The sequence below is a fragment of the Zootoca vivipara genome, chromosome 6 (assembly GCF_965207765.1).
Source record: "Zootoca vivipara chromosome 6, rZooViv2.hap1.1, whole genome shotgun sequence".
NCBI classification, from domain to species: Eukaryota; Metazoa; Chordata; class Lepidosauria; order Squamata; family Lacertidae; genus Zootoca; species Zootoca vivipara.
In genome coordinates, this window is record NC_142589.1 from 63,762,996 (window position 1) to 63,773,577 (window position 10,582).

General features: G+C 46.4%; 1 long non-coding RNA gene across 1 annotated transcript; it reads right to left on the reverse strand.

Moving 5' to 3' along the window:
• Window positions 1–911: 911 nt before the first annotated feature.
• On the reverse strand, window positions 912–9,152 carry LOC148685379 (uncharacterized). The gene is made up of 2 exons (XR_015950646.1): window positions 8,361–9,152; window positions 912–1,901 (listed from the first exon to the last, which is right to left on the reverse strand). It is a non-coding gene; the product is annotated as an uncharacterized LOC148685379 (long non-coding RNA).
• Window positions 9,153–10,582: the final 1,430 nt, after the last annotated feature.

A 10,582-nucleotide genomic window follows, 5' to 3' on the forward strand; every position in this document is an offset into this window, starting at 1 on the left:
TATTTTGTATCATTTCATTGCACTGCTTGGATATTTTATTTATTTTATTGAAAAATTTATACTTCTTTTTTTAAAATAAAACAAATAAAAAGGCAATGTGCATATGGGGGGGTTGTGGGGTTGTTGTTTTTGGTGGGGGAAGCAAATTCAGACATCAGTTTTTGGTACAAAGTTCTTATCATGAGCAGCTGGATTGGAAACAGTTCAAGGAGAAGGAGAGCCAAAAGTTTCTGGTTTCTCTGTGCAGCTGATGGAGGGGCCTTGCAGTCCCATCTGTTCCTCTGTTAGAGCCTGCTTCAACAGTGCCTTGGGTTTCAGAGCACATGCAGAGTTCCTTGTAGAAGAGAGAGGGGGGGGAGGGAATTCTTGCATTCTCCCTGCAGCCAAATGAGAAAAGGGAGGTCAGGTGTGGCAAACCCTTTACTCTAGTCTAGTTGCTGCTGAGACCCACATCTTCCTACAAATAGCCCACATGGACACGCTGGGGAGTGGGTGATAAAGTCTTTTGTTTGACAACAATCCAAACTGATAGCTTGCAATTTTGCAAAGCAGCTTAGGAAAGGTTTATTTAAGGGCAAGGGGAGTTTGAGAACTTCCACCTGGAAAGGAGCAGCTCAACTGACTGTAACACTTTGGCATCCGCCTGACTCCAGCAAGTCTGTTCTGCCATCTGGAACCCATATCAAAGACAGCCAAAGGCTCCCGCTGGAATGTCACCCTTCGAAAGGGGGCTGTGCCCTGTTCAGTCTGCAAACAATCTCCTGCCCCATTCCAAAGCACTGGGCGGATGGATGGAGAAAGAGCAAGCCTCAACTGGAGACTTTTTAAAGACACTTTCTTTCTTTCTTGGCAAGACAAGAGATTTCAGAGCAAAGAAGGGGATGTCCGTCAAAAGGATATACATATAACTGTTTGGCATTAAAGTTTAAACTTTAATTGGAACTGTAATGAAAGCCAATGTCACACTGAATCACACAGCTGTTTGAGCTTGCCTAGGCATAGGTCACTGGGCAAGTCAGGTATCCACACCTAAATCAGTGGTATAAGTGAGCAGTTATGGATAATCATTATACAGTCACCTTTCTTACAGCTTAGCTATGAAATTATATTATCTGATTTATACTATCTGTATAAAGGCAGTACAGTGGTACCTCAGAAGTCGAACGGAATCCATTCCGGAAGTCCGTTCGACTTCCAAAACATTCAGAAACCAAGGTGTGGCTTGCTGCAGCCAATCGGAAACCACGGAAGTTGCATCAGATGTTCAGGCTCCAAAGAACGTTCGCAAACCGGAACACCCACTTCCGGGTTTGCGGCGTTCGGGAGCCAAAACGTTCGACTGTGAGGAGGTCCCAGGTTCCTTCTCAGAAGGGTTGATGGATAAACCACTCTTGAGAATTGTAGCTCTGTGAGGGAAATAGGGGCATCCTAACAACTCACATCCCCCTGAACAAACTACAGCTCCCAGAATTCTTTGGGGGAAGCCATGATTATTTAAAGTGGTATCACAGTGCTTTAAATGTAGGGTATGAATGTGACCTCTGAAGCACATTCGTAAACATAACACTTCACTGACAGCAGTCCCAGGAAACCTTGTACAAAATGCTGCAATTGCATGTGTAAAACTTCTCCAGATCGGTTAAAATCAGGCAGGTGGTCTGGATAACCTTCCCATGGATCTTCTTTAGATTTCACTACATTGCCCCAGATCCTCTGCATGTCAAGGGAAGCCGATTACCCATACTGTGTTCTTTCCAGCTCCCTGTGGAGCAAAGGTTCCCAAATTCCAAATGCTGTTATTAGGGAGGCCTCTAGTGGAAAGTCGACGATACAGTCCAGTGCAATCAGACATTTGGACAAACTAGATAACTGGAAGTGGCCAGGGAGGACCTGTCTGTTTCCTGCAAAAGAGAAGAGAAATAAACCAATCGTTTACAACACTGTTTCTCAATTGGGACCCACTGTTTTGACTGTATGGGTCAGATCCACACCATACAGTTAAAGCACATCCAGCGCATATTAAAACCACATGATTTCCCCTACCCCAAGAATCCTGCGAACTGTAGTTTGTAAAGGGTACTGGGAACTGTGGCACTGTTATGGGGAAGCTACAATTCCCAGGATTATTTTTTTTGGGGGGGGGGTCATATATTTAAAATGTGTGTCTTGTGTCTTTTCAATCTATGTAGTTGGTCTGCCCCCTGCATCAATGGAGGTTTAATCGCAGGAAACCTGCTATCCAGCAATGATTCGTTTCTGCATTTGCCTTAGTTCAGCAACTAACAGAAACACACAGAGAGAAAAGAAATAGTTTAAGGGTTTTTATTAGGCTATGATGAAGTGTTACTTGCCTGGGGGTGAAAGTGAAGAAGAGGAAGTTCTCACCAAAAAGGAAAAAGAAAAAAGGTGTTTTAATATGATTTGAGTGGTATGTTTTAAATATGAGAACTGAGTGTGTTTTGCCCAACAACAACAAAAACAACAACAAATTTTATTATTTATACCCCACCTATCTGGCTGGGTTTCCCCAGCCACTCTGGGCAGCTTACAGCGTCTATAAAAAAACATAGTAAAACATCAAACATTAAAAACTTCCTGAGCTTGGGGGTCGCATATTAATTTGTGTAGATCCTGTCCCAGACACCACCTGTCATTTAAGTGCTTAATAAGCACATAACTTAACATGTCTAATTTCCCCACCCCATTTTTCAAACTGCACATTATCAACTTTCCAGTAGCACAATTTTCTTCCAACTTCACACTTTGTGTCTAATTGCATTCTAAATATCTAGCGCACACAACTGGTTAGGGGGTCACTTTGCCTGTCATAGGCTCTGCTTCCACCTCCTATTGGCCATCTGGCTTTTACCCTAGTAGTTCCAATGAGTGCTGCCCACCACAGATTGAAGGGGACACTGTGGGAGTTTGCCCGACCTTAGTTGAACGTCATGTGTGGACAGTCATGGATGAGTTTACCTGCATGCACTCGACTCATGTGACCCCCCCTTTCATCCCCTCTTTTCCCCATGGCAGACAGTGTACCTGAGGCCTCCCTGCACAGAGAAAAAAAGCACTTTTAGCCTTGATCACACATGGATGTTCAGTACACAAAGAAAATAGCTCTCAGTGTGCCTTTGTGCATGGCGCTGGAATCGCCAGAAAGCAGCTTGCATGACAGCCTGTCAACCCCTGCCCTGAAAGGCAAGGAACCTGCTTCCCCCTCGGCTTGTGGGGACACGGCCCAGGCAGCGGAGTGAGCAATCATTTCCTCGCACCTGGGCAAGTGCTTGAAAGGTGTGTCATTAGCAAAGTGCTAATTACCCTGAGAACCTTGAAAGGGAAAGTGCAGGCAGAGGAAGGGAATGTGGGCTGGCTGCTTCTCCCTTGGGAAAGCGCTGAGTTGCCAATTTGCTAGTTTCAGTTCTTTGTATTCGATTTCACCACCAATCCCCAGCAAGCCCCAAGTCCTCCTTCAGGTCCAGCAGCCCAAGGCAGCAGGCCTGCCGCACAAAGCAGGCGGGAATCAGAAGGGAGGATCTATGTTGCGGTTGTTGCCTGGGGGCGGGCGGGGGGGGGCAAGCTGTTCCTTTTGTACAGCCAAGGAGCGAAGCTTGCCATTAGGCATTTATGCTTTTGCCTCGCCCCCCCCCCCAAAGGATGGGGCTTCTGTGCCTTCAGCAGTTGCCTAACAAGCAGGAATCCAGAATGGTGCAGTTTTTCTGGGAATGGCAATGCAATGGGTGGGGGTGGGGGAACATCCCCCCTCTTGATTACCAAAAGGACTGTTAAGGGTTACTAGGAATTGTTAACTCTGTGATTGGTGAACTACACTGCCCATAATTCTTTGAGGGAAAGGATGTGTTTTGAATATGTAGTGTTATAAACGGCCTAATTTATTTTCATTTTATTGATCGATATATACTGCTTGATTGCAACCCCCCCACAAAAAAGTCTCAAAGTGATTTACAAAGAATAAACCAATGATGAAAGTATAAAACAGACACAATGAAGTTATTATACTTTCATCGTTGTTGTTTCACATTTTTGGGAGAAGAAAATGCTAAGGAATAAGCCCTACACAAATCCAGAGTGGAGTCCCTAAAACAGTTGGATGGCACCTTGTCGCCTCCTCCTGGCAATTCCTGCAGCCAAGCTGGTGCCAAATGTATTGCTCTGATGTCCTTTGGCCCACATCAGTGAAGCTGAGAGAGGGGCCTTGCCATCTGGGCAGCCCAGGACCTCCATATACACTGCCCAGGCTTGCGCCCCGGGGAGGTCACTTGGGTGCTGCAAATGATTGTATTATTTTGCATAGCATTTTTGTTTCGGAAATCCCGCCCTGGGATTTTTTGGGTAAGAAACGCTGGAAATGAACATTAAATAAATATTAAATTAATTGGATGATTGGTATAGGTCTTGCACTGTGAAGGGGGAGACCCCTTAGCACTGGGACAGAGCATCTGGTTTGGATACAGAGGCCCCTGGGTTCATTCCTCAGCATCTCCAGGTACGGCTGGGAATGCCCTGGAGAGCCATTGCCCATCACCCTAGACAATACTGTGTTAGATGGCCCAACACTCTGACTCAATATAAGGCAGCTTCCTATCTTCCAAAAACTGTAATGGCCCAAGGCAGACTCCCACCAAGCACCAACCAGATCCAGACCAGATCAGCTTCGCTGCAGCAAGTTTGTGGCTTCACGTGACTTCAGAACATGCCCCAGGACCAATCCTCATGCTGCAGGCAGGGCCTGCCATGAACTTTTGCGATGTTTCGCATGCAAATTGAAGGCGGCAGGGAAAAGCTCGGAGAGCAAGATAGAAACCCTCTGGGGCCAATGAGTCATCAAGATGGGCCACTTCCTGTGAGTCAGCACACCTGCCAATGCAACGCCTCTTTGACTGGGCCTGACCTTGCCCCAGAACAGAAGCCTCCCCACCAGCCATTCCTCATTTGCATATGCTAATTCAATTATACACCTGCAGTTTTAGCACTCTTAATTACCATGGGTCAAAGGAACTGGAACGTTGTAAATCAAGATCCCTCTAGAACAGCAATTAAAAATATAAACAAAACAAAACCCTGCGCAGACTGGCCTGGAGGTAATTTTTGACGCTGCTGATTCGGTAGGCAATGCACAGGGCGATATATAGCATAAGATATTCACAACAAGGGCATTGCTCATGGCCAGACTAGATGATATGACAGAGACCTATGATCTCCAGTCTGCTGTTGTCATGATCCCTGAAACTAGCAGTGATCCAGGCATGGAGTTGTAGACTGCAGGGTCACCAGGTGGGGAGCCAGGTCAGGCTCATGGCTCAGAGCTAAATGTAGAAAAGATGGAAACCATTGCGCCTGAGTCTGTTAGACAGGAGCACCCAGAGGAACCTCCTAGACCACCAGGGCCCATGGGACCAGAGCCTTGACTCTCACGGGCACCTGCCCCTTCCCCTGAGGAGCTAGATTCCTCCTACTGCACATTATCAGATTGTTGTTGCAAGGAGAGCACCAGGAGGGAGGCTGTGGAACGAAGGAAGTGTGTCTGACTTCAGGCCAGGGGGCTGGCCCTTTAAGGCTCTGCAGTTCTCTAGAAAGGGTGTGTGTGTGTGTGTGTGTGGAGAAGGTAGACTGACACTTAAAAGGCCCAGTCTGCTCCCGACTTTCTTTGGAGCAAGTAGCTCACCGGGAGCTATCCATGGTCTAGCAGCCTTTGACCTGCCTCCAGCCTTGCTGCTTTCTCCTTGGGATCCGGAGTCAGACCAGGACATGATGGTTTTTTTTTTGTTAAAAAGCAGCTGCGCTGGAGAAAACTATTCACAGAATCACGGAATATGAAAGTGTCAGAGGTCGTCAAGTCCAAACTACTGCTGACTGTCAGAGTTGTAGTTTAGGGGGCAACTTCACCATCCCTGGCAGGCGGCCATTTGTTCCCCTTCAGTTGCTCCAGTGAAAGAGCAGCTTGTATCGCTAGGGTCTCCTCATACTCTGCCAAAATCTTCCACCCTGCGATGCCAGTCTATTGATCCCCACCTTGCCCTCTAGGGCAACAGAGAACAAGCCTGCTCCTATTTCCCACATGACAACCCTTCCAATAAGAACAGGTTTTCTTGGGAGCTAGGGGGCTCTCGTTTGCTGGAGGCATGCAAGCAAAGGGTTGGTGGCCATTGGTCAGAGGTGCTGTAGTTGTGTTCTGTAGTACAGATAATTTATTGAAAGGGGGTGGGCTAGATGACATCTAAGATACCTTTTTAAAAATTGCATTAGTAGCCCATTTTGCGTCTGGGATGCACAATTTGTCTCTGTCATGCAAGACAATACATTTGCAAACCTGGAGATACTCGCCAAGAGATCCCACCACTTGTTGAATGGGCACTGATGCTGTTTGTTTCCCCACAAACACACACACAAGACGCTCCGAAATGTACAGGAATACAATGTTGATCATGCATGTTCAGTATAGCTGACTTGACAAGAGAAAGATGAATGGCTTGTGCTTGTTTCCCCCTGCTGAAAGGATAGCTGAAGCCCTGGCTACACATGATGCAAAACGCATCACTTAAATCTGCATAAATCTCCTTTAAAAGAAGCAACAACCTCTAAACACAGTGGTATGTAGGGAGGAGGATCGGGATTAGGACCACAACATGTGGGGTAGGAGAGGTTCGCCCACTTCCTCTTCCGCCATAGGCCTGCCAAGGCTACTGTCTGCCCTGAGAAAACAAGGCACAAATTGGCACCAGCAGGACCTTCTCTAATAGCGGCTTCAATGAGAGGATCAGAGCCGGCCCTGTCATTAGGCAGAGTGGGGAAGCTGGTGCTGAGTGACATGGAGGACAGGAGAGGCAGCCTGGATGCCATTTTAAATTATGTTTATTTTTATTTATATCCCACTTTTCTGCCAAGGAGCTCAAGGTGATGAACACGAGTCTCTTCCCTTGCCCATTCATGGGGATTTGAATCCTGACCTCCCAGGTCCAACCCTCTAATTATTACACCCCACTAACTTTCCTCTTAAGTGCAATTGGGAATTCCCCTCTGTGGGAGGGCAGAGCTGGCTGGGCTGGATGACATGTCTTACCCGCCCTGAAAGTGCAGAGGAGGAGGCTGCCTTGTCAACAATGGTAAAGTTTAAAATGTCAAACCAGTTGACCTCTGAACCTAGAATGGGGGAGGGCGTCATCTCTTCCTTTGCTTCAGGCGGCAAAATGTATTGCACACTGCCCCAGAGAGGGAATTTTGGTTGTGAGACCATTATGTGAGAGGGAAAGGATTTTTTTGGTTTGTTGAGGGATGGAGGAGAAAGTTTTGTTTACATTTTAATGACAAAGTGCTTAATTCGCCCTTCTCAAATCAACTCACAAACTGAAATCTGTACTTTTTGTGGTGCAGCTCTCCAGCCAATGATGTAGTACAAATATTAGTATAAAATACTTGTGAAATTACATACAATAAGGCATCCTACTGGGGAAAATTGCTTGTAAAAATATGTATACTGGTATAAAAATGTGAATAATTTGCCCTAAAATGCTAATGAATCTCCATGAGGATTTTTTTTAATGCACACCATTTTTTCAGAAAAGTAGAGAACTGAATTTAAGATAGGAAAAATGAGAAATGGAGAGAATGAAAAACAGCAGTTTTATCCATCCTAATAATAGGTCTCCTCTGCCTCGTATTTAGAGGTTGTCAAACGATTCAAAGCAGATCCACCCCATATATTTATAGCACATCCATTGCACATTAAGATCACATGACTTCCTTCAAAGAATCCTGGGAAGTGAAGTGCAGTGTATGATTGGGTATATCAGGGTGACACAATCTTTCAGGTATCCTGGTCCCAAGCTGCATAGGGGTTTGGAAGGGCTGTAGCTCAGTGGTAGAGAAGCTGGCATCTCCAGGTAGGGCTGGGAAATATGGCTGCTTGAAACTTTGGAGAGCTGCTGCCAGTCAGTGTAAACGATAATGAGCTATATGGACCATATATGACTCAATACAAGGCAGCTTCCTATGTTTCCTAAAACCAGCACCTTGAACTTAGCCTAGGCAGCCAAAAGAGGGTGGGTATAATCTAACCTCTGAGTGACTTTTGCACCAGCAAATCTGGACGCATTCTCAATAAACGGGTCGCTTCAAGGAACCGGGATGCAAAAATAGGTGCACCGATTACTTGGGAAGCTCTGATACCAGAAAGCAGAAACTGTTCCCCTGGAATGCAAGGTCACAGAGGCATGGTGGTGTTTAAGCAAAACAAGCCTGACTTGAACCCAGCCCAGAAGCACGATCCTCACTCTAAGATGTGCAGCTGGGGACTTGTGCTTCAGACAGGACGTGAGTAGGTGGCAGAGACGACAACATACCTAGCCGCTCTCGGTGCCGGAGCTGGGTCGGCGGCTTGTTAACAGCGAGCAACAAAGCTTCTGGGGAACGTGGGCGGAGAGGAGAGGAAGGGCGGTCCGGGTGTGGGTGTCGAGATCAGGGTGAGCTGCAGGCTGGTCCGGCACCAGGTGAACCAGGATGGGGTAACGTGGCTTGCAGCAGGAGTGGCAAACAGGACACCGCAGAGATCAGATTACTCACCTCCAGCTGTGAGGCACAGCACAGCAGCTAATAAAAGACCCGAAATGCTTCCTGTTGTTTCCTCATTAACACCCGCCCACCTGACCAAGCATGTCCCAGTTGCAGCAGGGAGGGCAAAAAGCACACAAGCCAATGATGATAAGACGACAAGAGACCTGCGGCGGTGGGGGAAGGAAACAGCTTTCCTACCAGATGCTTGTCTCCTTCTCTTGACTCAGGTGGCCCAGGCAGGGCTCAAAGAACCCTGTGCGAACATTCGAAGAGCCTAGTCGTGTCAATGGCCCATCTAGTCCAGCCTCCTCCTCTTACGGTGCCCAACCAGATGCCCAGAGGAAGCCCATAAGCAGGGCTTGAGTGCGAGAGCAACTCTCCTCACTTGTGGCTCCCAGCAACTGGGTTTCCGAGGTGTGTGGCCTCCAACAGTGGTGGCAGAATGTAGCCACTGTGACAGGCCTCTCCTTGTCCTGATGGAAGATTCAGGACAGATAAAAGAAAAGTACCTCTCCACACAGCACAAAGTTAAACTATGAAACTCACTCCCACAGGAGAAGAGGAAGAGCCACCAACTTGGATGGGTTCAAAGAGGATCGGACAAATTCATGGAGGAGAAGGCGATCAGTGGTTGCTAGCCATGTGGAAGTTATGCTCTACTTCCATTGTCAGAGATACTATGCCTCTAAAAACCAGATGCTGGGATGTACAGCTGGGCAAAGTGGTCCTGTGCTGTGGGCTCCTTGCAATTCAGAAGGTCTATTCTTACATATATATTTTTCTAAACTTGTGTGTGCCTGAGAAGGCCTGGCACTGTTACCTTTTGGGATGGGTCTCTTAGCTACTGTTTTTAGAAGGCTAATTGGAGGGCAGGATTTCAGCTAAAACGATTAAAGGAAGTCAAGGGCCTTGTGGATTTTATCACATGCTAGACATATCTATGCCCACATCAAGGCTGGGGGAGAAATGTAATTCAGTTTGCACTTGAAGGTGAACTACCTTATCTGCACTTTCTGAAGCAATATGTGAGCTGAAACACAGCCATCCTACAAAATCCGCACCTCTCCAAATTTTGCAAGGGAGGTTCTTTGGTCAAGTAATGTGTGCAAAAAACGCACGTGCTTCAGCAAAATGCACACAGAAGTGCATATAGTATGAAAATAACATATGAAGCACATCATATTAGTGAAACTGCTCTGCAAAAAAAGGTGTATATTTCCATACAAAAATGTGTGTTAGGAAAAATCCACACAAAAATGCTGGCAAATTTCCATTTCTTGTTTAAAAGAAAACCTCTTTCCTACCAGATGCTTCTCTCCTCCCCCCCCCCCTAAAAAGCAGGGTCCTTGCTTCTGAGTAGTGATGTAAAGCAGGGATGGGAAACCCGTGGTCCTCCTGATGCTGTTGGACTACAACTCCCATCCCCCCGGCCATTGGGCGATGCTGGCTGGGGCTGATGGGAAATGGAGTCCTCTGGAGAGGCACAGGTTCCCTGTTCCCGATTTACAGGACTTTGCTGCAGGGCTGTAATCCCAAATGTACAATCATTATGTATTTGTTAATAATGCTTCTAGGCGACCCTTCCTCTTTAGAGATAGATGCAATGAATAACCTCAATGTAACATAATGTAAAGATGAACTATACAAGGGAGTAAAATAAACAAATTCCTTCAGTAGCACCTTAAAGACCAACTAAGTTTTTATTTTGGTATGAGCTTTCGTGTGCATGCACACTTCTTCAGATACAGTGACTCTGTATCTGAAGAAGTGTGCATGCACACGAAAGCTCATACCAAAATAAAAACTTAGTTGGTCTTTAAGGTGCTACTGAAGGAATTTTTTTATTTTACTTCGACCCAGACCAACACGGCTACCTACCTATACAAGGGAGTAACACACACAGAGAACGGTTCATTTTTACTTCCGACTGTCCATCTGTCCATTTCAGTTTCACTCCGTTTCTCATTTTCCAGTCTTTGGTCCTCCACATTTTCTCATCAGTTTGTGATTT